The following is an 18886-nucleotide window of genomic DNA, read 5'->3' as shown; positions in this document are numbered from 1 at the left end:
ATGATCCAGCACCTGTACTTTCTGTACCCAACCTGTCAGGAGGAGGTAGAGTGCTACAGAGAAGGTTCTGAAAGAGGCAGTGGTTTGGACAGTGCAGCAAGCAAGGAGCTAGCTGCCAGCTGCTGACGAGGTAAATGCCTGGGCCAGGCACTGACCAGGTGGCTGGTTTACTATCGAAACTATGGACTAGTGCCCACCTGTCATCTCCAAACTGGAGCAAGGCCAGATAAGACACACTGGGGCTCTCGAGGCTCAGGCTTCCAAGGCTTCCTCCAGGAATATGATAGCATCCCAACTTCCTCTTCATCTACAGTACAGCCAGCAGTCATTCTACCACAAAGTGGCCGTGCCAGGCAGCCTCTCCTGCCATGCCTCATTCCTAGTCTGGTCAGCTGCCACTGGACAGCAAGAAACTAAACTACAGAGTCAGGAGGTGTCACCCTCGCCTCCTCCTGCATGTTCTCTCTGGGGTAACCCATTAATAACTGGTAAAGCCAATTACCTTGGCCTGAAAACACAATAGCTACTTGGAAATCATTGGAGCAGGCAATTGGGCTCTCCAGACTTTTGAGGAGTTGGGGCCAGGTGAAGGGCGCCAGCACAGACACAGACATCTCTTAAGGAAGTCTCTCTAGACCTCTTGGCCACAGGCCTAAATTAGCCTCAAGGTAAATCAATACAGAGAGGTTGGGAAGGAGCCTGGAGTTAATCCCTGCCACTCCTGCAGCCTGACCTCCCAGTAGGTGGAGAAGGGGTAGGGGAAAGAAGGGGGTTATGTAGACCCTTCCCAAGGGACTCCTGTCCTCTGCTTGGCCTATTCACTCCTGGTCCTGACCATCTGCCACCAAGAAGAGGCCCCTCACCTCTTTAGTTGTCTATAAAAGATATCTACCTATAAGTGTTTCTCTCCAGAAGCTGTCCTTCCCCTTTTGCCTAGGTGCTGTGAAGCTAGAATGTCCTTCTGGCCCCTAGGAGGGCCTAAGAGTTAATAACAAAAACGCTGAGCTACAGACTGCAGACAGCTTGAGCAGCTGGGGAACATGCCCAGTCTAGGACTGCCTGGGTGCCAAGGAGTCAAGCCAGCTATAGATGTAGCCCCACACTCCTGGAACGCCTCCCCACTGCTGTGGCCATGCTTTCTGTCTGCCCTCTCTCCAATGCCTATGGTCCTTAGGAAAAATGTGGCAAAAGCAGGAGACTAGCCACATTTGAAGGAAGATGCTAGTAACAGATGAACCCGGCCAATCCCAGACATGGCTGCTAATACTCCGCACCTGCCCCAAACCGTCCAGATAGAATGCTTTGAAAGAGCGATGCGGTGGGGGTTATGCCTTATTGGCAGCTCAACCCCCACTTCTCTAAGCGCCACAATCCTTGCTCCCGAATGTAAAGCCTGTCCTGGTCTCTGGCCTGCTTGGGCTCAGTCTGATGTCTATGCTGGATTTGCTACGTGTTTGTCACTATGCTGGGTCCTATGCCAAGCCTGTTAAAATTCTCAATGAAATCAAACACAAGCATCCCTTCCACGGCTCCTCCTAAGAGACTGTCCACATGGACTCCCATGTCTAGTACAGTGCTTAGCCCAAAGGGCACTCAACACAGATCCATAAAACTGACCAGAAAGGGGCCTTCCAGAGTTCAAGGCCAACAGGGTTAGAGAAGCCAATTATACAGCCAGTGAAACTGGTCCTTAAAGGAATATTCTCCAAATCATCAAAGATTTAAACCTGAACAGCAACATACGACAATATCCACTGATGGGGGAGTAAGAAGTCCCTCAGACTCCATAAGCTAACACCTTTTCTTTTTAACAACAAAGCCCTTTCCAGGAGCCAGCCTAAAATTTCTCAGCCCTTGTTCATACCCTCAACCTGCCACTGATCTACCTCAGGCAAGTCTGGTATCACACAGGCCACAAAGCCCAAAGTGGATACAGAGCCATCCAATCAAGAAAGTTAGGGGTCCTGCATGCAAGATGAAGAAGAGAAGGTTGAGAAAATTCAGGAATATGGAGGGTAAGAAGGGACATTAACTCTGGAGCTGGAGTTCCATGCAGTTGTAAACTGTCCTATGTGGAGGCTGAGAACCAAACCCTGGTCCTCTGCAAAAGCAGCAAGTGCTTACTCACTGAGCCACCTTTCCAGCCCCTTATTTATGTTTGCTTTGATTTTGAGAGCCCTGGCTGACTGGGAACTCACTATGAAGCTTAGGGTAGCATCATACTTGTTAGGCCTCCTGTTTCTAACTACTAAGTGCTGGGATTACAGGAATACACCACCTGCTGGCTATTGTGCATTTATTAAAGAAGGGACTTGAACAGGTAAAGATTTTGGTACTGATTAGGGGACAAGTACTGGATGCAGTCCCTCACAGACACAGGAGAATGACTGTCATTCACTTACTATTTGTTTAGAGACAGGGTCTTCGTATGTGGCCTAGACTAGCCTTGAACTTAGTCCTCTCCCTCCAGCCTCCCAAGCACACGATTACAAGCATACATTATCATACCATTGTAATCTACTGAGTCCCTACTAGGTGTAAGGTGCTGAGCAAGTATTTTACTGGCATTTCCCACAGACTAGAAAGCTCAGGGAGGTAATAAAACTTGTCTCTTATTCACCTGAGCAGCAGGTAGTAGGACTAGAATTGGCCCTCTTAATTCTAGAATCCAGTAGATCACCCTTCACCCCACAATGCATATGAGCTATGTTTCAAGTTAATTTTGTTTGGTTCCCAGAATGAAGTACAGTGTCTGCCTGAAGTCCCCAAAGTTCCTGAATGACTGAGTGAATGAATCAACAAGTTGAACCTGGACAAGAAGAAAAGCCTGGCCCTGAGACAGGCAGCAGAAGTGGTTTGCTCAGCAGCTGTGGCCCGTGGATGGCCAGAGCCACCCAGCTGGCCTAGGCCCCAGCAGCCTGAGCCCAGGCTGACACACTTTGGCAAGGGAGGCCACCAAAGCTGTCACATCATTCACCAGCATGCCCATCAAGTGTATTCAGTTCTCTTCAACCCGCATTGGCATTTTAATTACTGTTGGGTAAACTAATTTGTACAAATGAAGGCCAGGCTGCCTAATAGAATATGCAAGCTCTCTGACCTCTGACAGGCACTGACACAAGATACAAAGGAAGCCGAGGAAGGCTTTTTATCTGAGCCTTATTACTCTCTATTACTCCAATTAGTCAGGCTCCAGTGCTCCTAATTGGAGGAAAAATTGCAATTAAATCAATTTTTGATGGGCTGCAAGTGGGTTCCTGAACCTCCCTGCTTGTGAAACACTGATATTATAGCAGCAAAGGTCACAGGCCTCATCGGCACCTGGGCCCCACCCCTGATTTCCCTTGGCCCCCTCCTTAAATACTTCAAGGAAATCCCTGCCCTTCCACTGGCTTGGCCAGTGAGGATGGGAAGGAGAGAATCATTAGAACATGTCAGGTCTCATTGCTCTGTTGCCATCTGCTAACCTCCACACCGACATCATTACTGCATGCAAATCCCACAGCTTGAATACAGTGCGAAGGTCACACACACTCAGCTAGGGAAGCAGGAACAGGAGCTGCAGTGACAGCATTGCATGGACAGGACCAGTGAAGTGGTCACAGGAGGTCAACAGAAGTCAAGAAGGGGAAAGATGGAGGCAGGCTCTAGGTGAAGTGAGGTGCCTGGAATGCAGCCAACAGAGTACCCCGGGCAACAAAGAGAAGACGAAACGGGTGTGTCTGGGAAAGGCAGAGAGAGAGAAATTCTCTCTCTCTGGTACACATGTCCACCTTGCAACTAGGGAAACATCCACTGCTAGATGTATGTCGTGTCAACATGGGGGGAGCACACTGCCAGCCTCCTGTCCAGAAAAGCACCTCTAGGAGGAAGCAGAGCGTGGTGCTCAAGAAGAAAATACAATTTTGTTCATCAAACTAAAGGAAATAGGATGAACAGGCCTGTCTGAAGTTTCAGTAAAGTTTTAGGCATATAAATATAAGTTTCGTTTCTTACAGAAACTAGAATAATTACCTCAAAAAGAGGGTGGAGACAGAAGTTCAGCCAATCTGGACTAGCAAAATGGCTGTGCACTTTTGATGACCTGAGTTCCATCCTGGGAAACCACTAAAAATATGGATGCAACTATACAAATCTCTAATCCCAGCACTCCTATGACAAGGTGGAGGCAATAGAATCACCAGGATGATGATGAACCAGCCAGTGTGAAGTCCATAGACCAGAAGAAATTATAGAGACCCTGACTAACAAGGTGGGAGGAGAGAACTGACTCCTGACGGTTGTTCTCCAACCTCTACAAGCGTGCCATGACATCTGTACACTTCTGCGCGCGTGTGTGCACGCGCGCGCGCGCACACACACACACACACACACACACACCAACAACAACACTTTTAAAAAGAGGTTTAGTGAACTCCATATGTGGTGGGTTAGTTGAAAAGGACATGTCTTGCCTTCAAGGGGTCAAAACCAAAAATGTGAATTAAACATGATATTCCCAAATAATATAGGTAGAAAAAGAGAGAAAAAGCAGGGTACAAACAGAATTACTATAAGTATTTAAAAAATAATAACCTGGGGCTGGAGAGATGGCTCAGCAGTTAAGAGCACTGGCTGCTCTTCCAGAGGTCCTGAGTTCAATTCCCAGCAACCACATGGTGACTCACAATCATCTATAATGAGATCTGGTGCCCCCTTCTAGCCTGCAGGCATACATGCAGGCAGAACACTGTATATGTAATCAATAAATCTTTTAAAAAATTAATAGCCTAAACAAAAAAAAAGGCAAGAGTAAGAGAAAACACACTACAATGCTAAAGAGACTGGTCTTGGGCAAAATAGCAATAAGCAATTCTTCTTTCCTAAGTTTTCTTTATTTTTCAGATATTCCCTAACAAATGTTACTTTTAAAAAAGGAAAACACAGGGGCTGGAGAGATGGCTCAGCGGTTAAGAACACTGACTGCTCTTCTCGGGGACCCGGGTTCAATTCCCAGCACCCACATGGCAGCTCACAACTGTCTGAAAATCTAGTTCCAAGGGATTTGACACTTTCACACCAATGCACATAAAATAAAGTTAAATAAACCATAAAAATTAAAAAAAAAAAAGGAAAACACAACCAGGAGTGGCAGCTCACACTTTTAATCCCAGTACTTGGAAGACAGCCTGGTCTAGGTAGTGAGTTCCAGGACAGCCAGGGCTACATGGTGAGGCACTGCCTCAAAAACAAACAAATAAGGGGAAAACACATTAGTTGTTTTTTTTTTCACATTAGTTTTTTAAAGAAAAATCAACATTTAGATCCTCCTGTCCAAGCTTCATGGCCAAGAGCTGGTGGCCCTGGTAGTGAGTGGCCTGCTATGATGTGGGATTCCCCTCTGTATGTTGTGATTGCCATTGGCTAATAAAGAAACTGCTGTGGGCCTATAGCAGAGCTATAGGAGAAGAGCTGGGTCAGGTGGAAACTAAACTGAATGCTGGGAGAAAGGAGGTAGAGTCAAAGAGAAGCCATATAGCCCTGCTGGAGCCAGATGGAACTTTACTGGGTAAGCCATTTCCATCTGGTGATACACAGATTAATGGAGATGGGTTAAATTAATATGTAAGAGTTAGCCAATAAGAAGCTAGAGCTGACCGGGCAGTGGTGGCACATGCCTTTAAACCCAGAACTTGGGAAGCAGAGACAGGCAGATCTCTGTGAGTTCAAGACCAGTTCAAGAGTGAGTAGAGAAATGGGTCATGATCCTGGACAGAAGATGTCAAAATGTCTTCAAATGCCCATTTTCATCTAATTAATGTATAAATGAAATATAGTCCCATAGAAACAAGATTCTGACTTCATCTGAAAGAGGAAATAAATGCATAGGAGTAACAAAATGTCTGAAAAAAGGGTTAAAGTTCAGAGCAAGTGCATGAGAGCCTAGACAATGCAAGCCTGTGATCTGCATATGTTCCAAATTATAGGATGTCAACTGTTTGCTTCAAATACAACAAATACATACTAGACTTATTTTCTATAATATAAAGGAGGCAGGGCCATAGTTGACTGATAGGACTCTTAAATAGCCCACTCATTTTGAATTGTGTGTATATATATTTGCTTTTGTTTTTCAAGAATCTTTGGCTGTTCTGACCAGGCTGGCCTCGAACTCACAGAGATCTGTCTGCCTCTGCCTCCTGAGTGCTGGGACTAAAGGGGTGCACCACCACCACCCAGAATGTTTATATTTTTATTAGAACATATTTATGCATTACTTATATAAAAATTAGAAATGTTTGAGGGTCTGAAGATATGGCTCTATGGCTAAGAGAGCTTGCTGCTCTTCCAAAGGACCTGAGTTCAGTTCCCAGAATCTACTCCAGGCAGTTCCTACCCACCTGTGACTCTGGCTATAGAGGAACGGCTCAGTCAGTAAAGCACTTACTTGTTTACAATCTAGGACTGGAGTCTGACCCCAGCACTATATAAAGCTGGGCATGGTGGTGTGCACTTGCAGTGCTGGAGAGCCAGAGATAGGAGAACCCTGAGACTCCCTAGCTAACCAGCTGAGCCAGCTAGTGAACTTTAGCCCAATGAGACTCTGACTCAAAGAAGGTGGATGGCCTTCCTGAGGATGACAACAGTGACTCTGGTCTACACACACACACACACACACACACACACACACACACACTTTAAAAATAGGAGGTGCAACTACACTAAACCTCATAGAAGAGAAAGTGGGACATACACTTGAACACGTTGGCACAGGAGACTACTTCCTAAATATAACCCCAGTAACACAGACACTAAGAGGAACAATTAATAAATGGGACCTCCTGAAACTGAGAAACTTCTGTAAAGCAAAGGACACAGTCAACAAGACAAAACGACAGCCTACAGAATGGGGAAAGATCTTCACTAACCCCACATCAGACAGAGGGCTGATCCCTAAAATATACAAAGAACTCAAGAAGTTGGTCATCAAAAGAACAAATAATCCAATAAAAAAAATGGGATACATACCTAAACAGAGAACTCTCAGCAGACGAATCTCAAATGGCTGAAAGACACTTAAGGAAATGTTCAACATCCTTAGTCATCAGAGAAATGCAAATAAAACAACTCTAAGATTCCATCTTATACCTGTCAGAATGGCCAAGATCAAAAACACTGATGACAGCTTATGCTGGAAAAGATGTGGGGTAAGGGGAATGTTCCTCCATTGGTGGTGGGAGTACAAACTGGTACAGATGCTTTGGAAATCCGTATGGCGATTTCTCAGAAAATTAGGAAACAACCTACCTCAAGACCCAGCAATACCACTTTTGGGAATATACCCAAAAGATGCTCAATCATACCACAAGGACATGTGCTCAACTGTGTTCATAGCAGCATTGTTTGTCATCAGAACCTGGAAACAACCTAAATGTCCCTCAACTGAAGAATGGATAAGGAAAATGTGGTACATTTAAACAATGGAGTACTACACAGCAGAAAAAAAAATAATGACATCTTGAAATTTGCAGGCAAATGGATGGATCTAGAAAACATCATATTGAATGAGGTAACCTAGACCCAGAAAGACAAATATGTACTCACTCATAAATGGCTTTTAGACATAAAGCAAAGAAAACCAGCTTACAAATCACAATCCCAGAGAACCCAGACAACAATGAGGACCCTAAGAGAGACATACATGGATCTAATCTATATGGGAAGTAGAAAAAGACAAGATATTCTGAGTAAATTGGGAGCATGGGGATCATGGGAAAGGGTAGAAGGGGAAGGGAGAAGAGGGCAGGGGAGCATAGAAAAATATATAGCTCAATAAAAACAATTAAAAAGTAGAAGGTGGTGTTGGGGTAGTGGTTGCTCAGGCCATTAATCCCAGCACTTGGGAGGCAGAAGGCAGAGGATCTCTGTGAGTTCGAAGCCAGCCTGGTCTACAAGGTGAGTTCCAGGACAGCTGCAACTACACAGAGAAACAAACAAAACGGAGGTGGAGGACTGGAGAGACAGCTGTTCAGTGGTCAAGAGCACTTGCTGCATAACCATGAGACCAGAGTTTAGACTGCAGCTTAGTGGCCTCATCTACACCTATAACCCTGGCTTACAAACCTGAGCTCCTGAGTGCAAAAGCAGATTTCCAACTCCACACTTCCCCTTTCAGTCATCACGGCAGTCCGCAGCAAGCCTACACAGGAGGCTGCTAACACCTCCTGACACAGACGGCCCATGGTCTGCTGATATTTTGAGAACTAAGCACAGACAGGATCTCGTGTTTTCTCAGGTTTGAGGACAAAGATAAATGACTGGCATTTAAATAGGGGCGTGGGATGAGAGGGTCAACTGTGGTTCTACCAAGAACTAGAAAGGAAAGCGGAGATCGACTGGAGAGTTGCATAGATAAGACCACATACACTCAAACAAGTTTACCTTAAAACTTGATTCTTTCGAAATATACATCCAACAAACCATAGAGGGATTTGACTCTTGGGTTAGGAGCACCAAGTGCTTACAAGGTCAACAGTGAAAAGAAATAGAGACAGGTCAGAGTCAAGCCCAAGGTCCTGCATCTCTGACCTGTACCATGGCCCAGGACCTACGGAGTTCCAAGAGATAGGGTGGCTTTTATTTGCATTCTCCGTACTTCATTAAATACCAGGAATCATTTCACATACAATTATCAAAGCATAAGAGAAAGAGTTTCTTGGCAGGAACAAAGACAGTCAATCAACACTATCTACTATATGACCACAGACCTTCCTCACCCACGGCTTTTAAGCCTACTGCAGGGCTTAAGTATGACAGGCCTTGGGGGGGTGGGGCGGCACACAACTTTAATTCCAGCACTTGGGAGGCAGAAGCAGGTGGATCTCTGTCAGTTTGATGCCAACCTAGTCTGCAGAGTGAGTTCCAGAACAGTCTCCAAAGCTATACAGAAAAACCATGTCTTGGAAAAAAAAAAAGAAAAAAGGAAAGAGCCCCCACAGGACACTGAGCAAACTGAGAAAGGGCAGGCAGAGGGCATGACTCCTGGATTCACAACCATGACCTGCACCCTTAAACCCCTTTTTCCATCAAGACAGAGGGTAACTAGAACTGATCCAGAAACTTCCTCCTTGCTGACTAGCTCACTGGAGGGCAAAAGTCACCAATGGACGTCCCTAGTGAAGGACCCTGCCTGCTATAATACTAACCTAACGGGCATGAGGTGCTACAGGGGCACCAATGGCTTTCTGGTTGGATCTGAGGCCTGTTGCCCAGGCCAAACCCAGAGCTGGGGAGGTCATAAGCCCTAGAAGGGAACCCATGACTATTATTTGGGTAAACAGACATGTTGTCAAATTGCTTTCCAAATATTCATTTATACTCATAGATTAGTGCTGTTCTCAGTCAGTGGAACTCCTTTCTGCAGCAGGCAGTGATTAATGCAGAAAATCATAACTGGCCAAAGAGCTAAGAATAATTGGCTGTTGTGTTCTCAGCCCTTAATGAGACCCCTACAAGACTCACAGAACACTAAAGAAGAGGGGCAAAGAAAATCTAAGACCCAGAGGATTAGGAGGAATGATAGTAAGTGTTGTCCTTTGGACAATGACACAGCCAGTTGAAATCATGGAGTCATTATAACTACAGTTACCTGAACACAAACCAGCATGTGTAAGGAGGGCCCTAGGGAAAAAGGAAAAAGGGTCACCTTTTGCTGAGGAACTACTGGCAATTGATGGTGGTGGGGTGGGAAAGGGGAGTCATTTTTCTTTGAAAGGTGTGGTCACAGGTAGGTTGTGTGTGTGTGTGTGTGTGTGTGTGTGTACATCTGGACCTAGCAGGTTATAAAAAAAAGCCAGGAAAAGAGGCTGCCGCCTTTAATCCCAGTACTGGAGGCAGAGGAATGTGAATTTCTTGAGCTCAAGGCCAGTCTGACAGCAAGTTCCAGGCCAGCCAGGGCTACCTCGTGAGACCATGTCTCCAGAAAGGAAAAAGAAGAGATTTTGAAAGCAGGAGGAACACATGCTGGGACTCTGGAGGGAAGTAGGAGAGAAGGGAGCTGTGTATATGACAAGACATAGTGTATATATGTATGTGTATATATGACCAAGATAAAGTATGTATATATATATATATATGTGTGTGTGTGTATGTGTGTGTGTGTGTGCGTGTGTGCGTGTGTATTTATAAACACATGTCCAAGATACAGTGTATATATTTGTGAAATTGTAAAAGAATAAATTTAAACTTTTTTTTAAAAGACAGAGTAGAAGGGGAGGTGAAGCCCTATTCTCACTTGCTTGCTTTTCTTTTTTAAGACTGGGCCTCACTACATAGCCCCAATTGTACTTACTATTCAGATAGGCTGGTTTCTTAAAAGCCCTATGCTTTTTGTTTGTTTGTTTGTTTGTTTGTTTTTTATTTATTTATTTTTTATTTTCGAGACTGGGTTTCTCTGTAGTTTTTGGTGCCTGTCCTGGAACTAGCTCTTGTAGACCAGGCTGGTCTCGAATTCACAGAGATCCGCCTGCCTCTGCCTCCTGAGTGCTGGGATTAAAGGCTTGCACCACCACTGCCCGGCCTGTTTGTTTGTTTGTTTGTTTTTCAGGAGGGTATAGAAATGTGCTGTTTTATTACAAAGAGTCTCACAAAATGAAAATATCTCAAAAAGGAAGCTAGGCTAACACCTCCACCTGCAGAGTTGGGGGAGACAGGGCAGTGGGCGTTTTTCTGCTTGCCTGAGTCTGGGGAAGGGTATAAACAGAACAGATCTAAAAGTGGCTGATTTTACCTAAGCCTGAAAACGAGGGGTCCCAGAAGACCCAGTCACCCCTTCTGGAAAGCTTAATAAGGGCATCTTAACAGAGCTTCTAAAGCAGGCACTTGGCAGTTCAGGATCTTTTCTTCTGAGACAGGGTTTCTCTGTGTAACAGTCCTGGCTGTCCTGGAACTCATTTTGTAAACCAGGCTGGCCTTAAACTCCCTGAGATCTGCCTGCCTCTGACTCCCAAGTGCTAGGATTAAAGGTGTGGGCCACCACTGCCCAGCTCTATTCACTATTTAACTAGTAATGCAGAGAGAAGGAAGGGGTTAAGGAACGGATCATTCCTTCCAGGTTCTTTGAGAGCTGGGAGCCATAGGCTGAGCTCAGGTCCTTCACAGACGTGCAGGCTAATTTGACCCTAGAGAAACAGCGCTGGCACATAGCTATTGTTCTGTCACCTTGAACTCTCCAACTGTGATCCCGAGTGACCTACCAAGCTGTGACATGACTCTCCCTCTTGACTAGTAAGATGATCGGGTAGTATACTAGCCCAAGCTCTCTGAGACAGCTTCTCTTTCCATGAGTTCTGGAAGCTAGTCATTCTCTGTGACTAGGCAACAAGTTGTGGGACTCAGGAGTCCTTAACAGCCTGAAGGAATAAACTAGGAAAAAAGAAAGAAATTGAGATCCAAGCAGATACAAAGAAAGGCACCCCAAGGACCAAGAGGTAGGGAGTATTGTGGTCTCTGGGTCCAGTCATTTCTGAGGTCTGCTGCCTCGGAGCACCTATTAAATAAAACTCACATTAATATGCATTTGCTTTGAATTCACCATTTACAATTAATTTGTCCTAAGTAACCTAGAGCTTCTCTGTTCGGTGGCTGCTGGACATTCATCAAACCGAGATGAACAATGCACTCGGACAGGTATCTATCTATCTGCTGGGCACCTCGGCCATGAAATCCGTAGTTAGCAGTCTTCTAGAAGAGCAGATAAGACCTTCAACACAGGTTAGCCTGCAACTTCAGAAAGGAGACAAGAGGTTCTCTCCCACCCAGGCCCAAGAAGAGCACCAGGAAATAAAATCTACCTCCTACTCCAAGATCTGGACGCGCAAGCAGGTATCAAGGACAATGCTCCAGATGGAAGCATAGTTTCCAAAGACCAAAGCCCTGGGCAAAGACTATACATATCGCTTGCTTGGAGCCCTTTTCCTACACAGCTAGAACTGTCCTGAAGAGTCTGCTCTTCCCTCCTCACTACAGAACCTTCCGACTCAAATAAAAACCACACATAAAAGAATTACAGTGGTGATGGTCAATTTCATTCAGGGCTGGAGAGATGGCTCAGTGGTTAAGAGCATTGCCTGCTCTTCCAAAGGTCCTGGCAACCACACGGTGGCTCACAAACATCTGTAATGAGGTCTGGTGCCCTTTTCTGGCCTGCAGACATACACACAGACAGAATATTGTATACATAATAAATAGATAGATAGATAGATATTTTAAAAAATAATAAAAAATATTCACATTAATAGAATCTCTCTCATACACACACACAGCAAGAGGAACTAAAAGAAAATTCACACAACAGAGATAATTTTCTTTTTCTAAAATAATAAATAATCAAGCAAGATACGCTACCTCATACCTATAATCCCAGTACTTAAAAAGACTGAGGCAGGGGATTGCCATAAATTTGAGGTCTGCTTTATGTACCATAGTGTGTTCCAGGGAAGTCTGGAGTACACAGTTCAATATTGTATCAAAAGGCAGTGATGCAGAGAGGTAAAAGAGATGGCTCAGTAGTGAAGATTGTATACTGATCTTCCAGAGGACCCCAGTTCAATTCCCAGCACCCACGTCAGGTGGCTCACAACTATCTATAACTCTAGCTCTAAGGGGATTAAGATCTGTGGCCTCTGCTGGTAACTGCATGCATGTGCACATACATATTAATTTAAAAAAGAGTAAATCTTTTTTTAAAAAATCTTTATTTTTATTTTTTATTGATTTTATTGAGCTATATATTTTTCTCTGCTCCCCTCCCTTTCTCTCCTCTTCCCTTCAACCTTCTCCCATCGTCCCCATGCTCCCAATTTACTTAGGAGATCTTTTGTTTTTTTGTTTGTTTGTTTGTTTGTTTGTTTTCGAGACAGGGTTTCTCTGTGGTTTTAGAGCCTGTCCTGGAACTAGCTCTTGTAGACCAGGCTGGTCTCGAACTCACAGAGATCCGCCTGCCTCTGCCTCCCGAGTGCTGGGATTAAAGGTGTGCGCCACCACCTCCCAGCTCACTTAGGAGATCTTGCCTCTTTCTACTTCCCATGTAAGTTAGATACATGTATGTCTCGTTGTTAAAAAAAAAAAAGGTAAACCTTTAAAAAACCTCACACACATACATGTATACATGCACCTACCTAAAGTTGTTTTCTCAAATTTATTCTCTTTCTATATTCCTGCTCAAGACTTTTCTAGAGCCTTTCTCTTACACTTTCACAGCATGTAGGTACCAAATTTCTACCACCCATGTCCCCTTGGTAGGCAAATAACTTGGAATATTTCATTTCTGGAAAGAGCCTAACCCTTGACATTTAATTTGACCTCTTTGGAACACTGGAATGAAGGCCAAATACATCACAAGCCACAAGGGGTCAAGGGCAGGGACTGACTCAATGCCATGTCTACCACCAGTTCCAGCAGTCCTCGGTAAAAGTAATAAGACACAGGGCTGGGTAGGATGCAAGGCCTTCACCACTTGAAATCTGTGATATAAGCATACATATGCACTGGGAAATTCGTCTACTAACACACAAGGCTACCTCCTTTCCTGTTGTGTTCCTCCCGGAACCTGGGCTTCTCAATAACTGGGGAGGGCTGCAAACCAGTCTCCCATACATGCAGCGTATCAGCCAAGCCAGATACCAAGAAAGCATGCCCAAACCTCTAACTTCTTCCCTCCTCAGGCTCCTCTCACCTCTTCTACCCAAGCAACATAGGAGCAATGCTATGGAGAGTAATATGACTCCCCGTAAACTGTTCCTAGCCCAGGCCAGTAGGTGGTTGCTGACATTCAGCCCTCCATTGCCAACTGTCTGAGGTAGACAGCTATGCTGTGGCTCAGTTCCCAGGTGGATAGTTGGCTCCTGGAAGGAGAGAAAACATGGGCTCAGCCACAGCCTTGGGAAGAGCGGCACAGCTATTTGGGTTGTCCTGGCCTCACCATCCTTCACTGAGAAGACACATGTAAGCACACACATACACACACACACACACACACACACACACTCACACACACACACACACACACACACACACACACACACACACAGTCCTGTTTACTGCCTTTGGAAAGGCAGTAACTGCCCTGACTGCTGCACACATGTATGCAGCCCTTGGTGTCCACTGGTGTCTATGGGCATTGCATGTCCCCCACATAAGCAAACTCCACCCACACCCTGTAGTCACACTGTGGCCAAAGTCACCAGGCAGTTGTGATTTTTGCACCAGCCCAGGTGTTAAGCCCCTGCTCCTCCTCCCCTTTGGTCTGTCTCTGTCCCTCCCTTTGCCCTCCCAGGGTAAGTGCTTTCAGGCCACACAATGAGCAGAAGGAGGAGAAACACTTCTATTGAGGAAGGCGTTTTGTTGTTTCATCCCTAAAGGGAACTGGAGTAGGAGAGGAGGGGGGCCACAAAATTTCTAATAAGCAGTTTCTGTCCTCAAAGCTAAAATGATTTTCTTTAATTGGTGGTGGGAACAGTTTATTGTGGGGGTCTTTGCCCTCCTCCCTCCCTGCCTAATTGACTTACTGAAGTTTAACGGGGGCTTTCACCTGGAGAGATTGCAATTATTCCCCCACCCCACATTCGTACCTGGGCTCTCCCCACAGGAGGCCTTTGTTCCCCTAAATACAGCAGTGACACAAATGTCCTCAGCAGCAGGGGAACGCAGGCAAGTGGTAATTTTCAGCCCGTCGCAATTAGCTGCGGGCTTTTCAGCCTTGCCAGTGAATGATGGGAAGACTGCAGCCTGCGAGGGCAGCGAGAGCAGCGAGAGCAGCGAGCGGCTGCTCTGTGCAGGGCGGACAAAAGAGGGTTCTCAATTGGGCCCTATAGAGCACCGGACCAGGGCTGGTGGGGCCAGCTGGAACTGGGGCCTGGACAAGGGAGGGAAGGAACTACCCCATCCACAGCTTCCATGGGCACCCACACAGGCTGTCTTTAGTCAGGCTCAGAGCTCCAGGTAGCTAAAGGAGTTCTTAGCCACACCTCTGCACTGTGAAGCAAACAGGACTGGCTGGGGCCACCTGGGCAGAGGAGGAAGAGGTAGCTGTTAAAGTAGCAGTGTGGCCAGTGATTATCTGCTTAGCTTCCCCAGTTGACCCAGGGCTGGGTGCACATCATCTTGGGGCTTTCAGAGACACCCAGAACAGGGAGCTTTATGAAGCAACTCTGAGTTGAAAACTAAGGAGACTGGGGGGCGGGGGTGTTCTGTGACCCTGAACTCTACTGCTGTTACCATACTTGTTTTAATCTAGTACTGAACATTGAAATAACGTCTGCTGGGCAGGAGTCTCAAGGCTGGGGAGACAAGGTGGAACAGCATGGGGTTTACTTGGGTTCAGAGCCAGAGAATGGCAAGGTTGGCAGACAGGCTTCAGGAGGGGACACTGCTGCAGAGTTGGTGCCATGCAGACTGCTGGCTTCTTACTCCAAGACCCCCTGAGCCATCACCAGTCCTAGGGGCAGGAGTTCTTCTTGTGAAAGGTGAATTTTAAAGACAGAAGCAGATGTGCTGGGTGACAGGGTAACTAAGATGGGAAAGTGAGAGAGAATGAGGACTTCACCTCCCGGCCAGGGATACCCAAGGCAAGCGGCACAGAAGAGTCCAATGTGGGCCCAAGCCCACGGAGCGGCCAGCCAGCCGGCATACAGCTCCAGTTCAGCAGTGCCCAAGCTGCCCAACCTCCAGCAAGTCTGTGCCCTCCTGGGGCCTCAGGTTTCTTGTTTATAAAACAGAAACCAGTTGTACTAGAATAATGTTTTTTCAAGTTTAAAAAAGTTAACAGGCCACTTTTATGAGCAGTATCTACAATAGCTTTTCTAAGATGGGAGCTAACTTTGTGGAGCAGAAGTTGGGGTGAGCAGGACAAGTTGTACTTGGGACCCCAATAGTGCTACCCTGTCTGGAAACTCCACTAAAAACACTCTGGTTTGGAACTAGTGGAGAATGCAGCTGAATCCCCATGGCACCGGTCACTGCTACACAGCTGCCTCCCAGGCCGTCCTCTTATCACATGGACAAAATGGGGTGGAGCTCCATTTGCCATCAAATCTCGCCATGTGCCACGCAGCTTCTGAGAGCCTAGGTGAGCGAGTTCTCCTCAGGACAGCTACAGTTGACTCAATTTGGTGCACAGTTCTTTGCTGGTGGTCAGGTCTAGTTTGTTGTTGTTGTTGTTGCTTTGTTCTGTTGTTTGTTGTTGTTGTTGGTTTGTTTTGTCTACTCTTGTCAGGAAAATGACTGTTCTATCCCATATCACCTGCCTGATTCCTCTCCAGCCTGGCTGCTAGAACCTGCAGTTCTCCACCCCCCGCCTCCAGCACCAGCAGAAGCATCTATGGGGTGTGGAGTGGCCAGCTCGGACTTCAGAGATGTGAGAACAGACCCTCCCTTCTTCCAACTACCACCCCATGGGCCATCTACTCCTTCTAGGAGCAGCCCAGTCTAACAACCACAGGAGCCCAGCGTGTCCACGAAGACTCATGAACCTCAGTTACATATGGCCTACCTTTCATCCTTCCTGCTGCTCCTTGCTGTGTTCAACCTGTAAAGGACACCCTTCCTCCTCAGTTACCTTGAAACACCTGCCTGGGGCAGCACAACACTGAGCTCTGGAACCCATTTCTCCCACAGGCCTTGCCCACTTTCTAAGCAGGTACTGTCTGAGTTCACCAAGCCATGCTAGAGTATCCCCCCCGCCCCAATAAATAAATAAATTCAAATAGGTTTGCCTCTAAGCAGTATATAGTCCCAATCACAGAAGCAAGCCAAGAATCCATTGTTTAATACTGGAAATAGTTTCAAGGAAATCAGCAAGTTCTACCCCACTGGAAAGTGTTCAGCGTGAGACAGGGCCATGACAGGGCCATGACAGGGTACAACAGCAGCCAGCAGCACACACTCTGGACTCAATGCCAGGGCTCAAACCTGGTATATCTGTGTACACGACTATTGGAACATTAACTGTTCTCAAGCCTCAGTTTCCTTACTTGTAAGCTGAAAATGATGGCAATACCTTCTGGAAGAGTTAAATGAGAGGCAGTCTTCAGGACATTTGCCTGAGCTGAATACATGACCGTCACTCTGGCCATCACCACCACTCCAGGAAGCCAGTGTCACTCTGGATTCCTGATCAAGGGAGTGGCCTAGTGATGAGAACCTATATTATTTACCTCTTGAAGCACCAAGAACTAGGGTTAAAAAGTGAGAGCCTGTCCTATTCTGCAGGCCACTTTAGAAAGCCACTGTCAATGCCAGTGACAGATAGGACCAATTAGGCCTGGCCAGAGTCTTAAGAGATCTGAGCCAAGCAGAGGCCTTAAGGGACAAATTGAAATTTGAGTCCCCTCAAGCTGACCACAGCCCCCTTAACTGTCTCCCAGCGTACCTTTCCTACCACTAGCCTGCTGGCTAGAGGAGAGGGCGCTGGTGCCAGAAGGCGCTGCCAGGAAGGAGGCTGGGAGGCACAGGTGGCTCTTAGATGAGATCCCATCGCTCCAGAATACACTTCCCTTACACTCGGAACAAAGCTGGAGCTTGTTGCTGCTCAAGCCACCTTTGCTTGCTTGGGCTGTGGCCCAGACTGTGTGGTGGCTGCAGCAGGCCAGAGGATGCAAACCTGGGAGGAGCCACAGCCAGCACATTTGGCAACAGCCTCCTTCTCCCCTGGGTTTCTCACCTTGTTCAGCATACAACCCAAGGGGACTCGGGAAAGCACTTTTCACTACCCAGCAAATAAAGTCAGAGGGAAGGGAGAAGGATGGAAGGTTCGGGGGCTTTAAGATTTGGTTTGGGGGTATTTTGTTGGTTTGAAAAAAATAATAAAAGGAGTTCTAGCCAGATGTGTAGCACATGCCTTTAATCCCAGCACTCAAGGTGGAGTCCCAAGAAGCCTAGAGAGACACTATCTTCTGGCAGGGGCAGACCAAGTGCTTCTTAGGACTCACTCAGGTTCCACTGGGACTATAAATCTCCAGAGTACACTGCGCATTAGAATTGAGGGATCTGTGCTGGTTGTTTATCATCTGAGACCTGGAGTTCACTGGATTACAGAAACAACTTTGTGCTTTGTTTTTTTTCCAGACAGGGTCACTCTACATAGCCCTGGCTGTCCTGGAACTCACTATATAGACCAGGCTGCCTTCGAACTCACAGAGGTCTGCCTGCCTTGCCTCCAAATACTAGGACCCTACCACAAAACCTTGAGGCAAGCTCCCCAAGACTATACATACCCACACAGCATTGCTATCCATGGCTTTCCACTCTGAATGCCTAACTCCCATTGGCCAGAACTCACTTATTCTAAGCCCTATCTCTGCTGTTCCTCACCCCAACCTGGACAAGGACTTCTTCAACATGAGGCAATTCCAAGGGAAACCTTAACTCATCTGTTTCCCTATTGTTTCTGCCTTTGTCATCTCCTCTCTCAGCATCCACCAGGGTACTGATGCCATGCCCTCTTGAGTGCCCACCGCTGACAGAATGAGAGGACTCTTCTCATTAGCACTGAATGAAATAGGTTCTTGAATGATAGATACTTCCGGGGTAGCTGAGCTTTGGAACCAAGCTGCTATGTGCCATCCTGTCCAGGTCTGGTTTAGCTTGGCCTACTAACATCACACCAACCCTTAAACTTAAGACTACATGGCCGCTGCCCCAGGACATGTTTTATTTATTTATTTATTTATTATGTATACAATATTCTGTCTGTATGCCTGCAAGCCAGAAGACCTCATTATAGATGGTTGTGAGCCACCATGTGGTTGCTGGGAATTGAACTCAGGACCTTTGGAAGAGCAGGCAATGCTCTTAACCACTGAGCTATCTCTCCAGCCCACCAGGACATGTTTTTTATGCATTTCTGAAA

At 46.3% G+C, this 18886-nt stretch overlaps 1 protein-coding gene across 4 annotated transcripts in view; it reads right to left on the bottom strand.

The window, feature by feature from the left end:
* Fbxw4 (F-box and WD repeat domain containing 4) overlaps positions 1 to 18886 on the bottom strand; it is an 87710-nt gene that overhangs the window by 14843 nt on the left and 53981 nt on the right. The window lies entirely within an intron of this gene.

Source organism: Microtus oregoni, unplaced genomic scaffold (genome assembly GCF_018167655.1).
Source record: "Microtus oregoni isolate MIOR12 unplaced genomic scaffold, Mior012 000012F_ref0000307, whole genome shotgun sequence".
Taxonomy (NCBI): domain Eukaryota; kingdom Metazoa; phylum Chordata; class Mammalia; order Rodentia; family Cricetidae; genus Microtus; species Microtus oregoni.
Note: the sequence above shows the minus strand (reverse complement) of the source record. Positions and strands in the feature narration are given on the sequence as shown.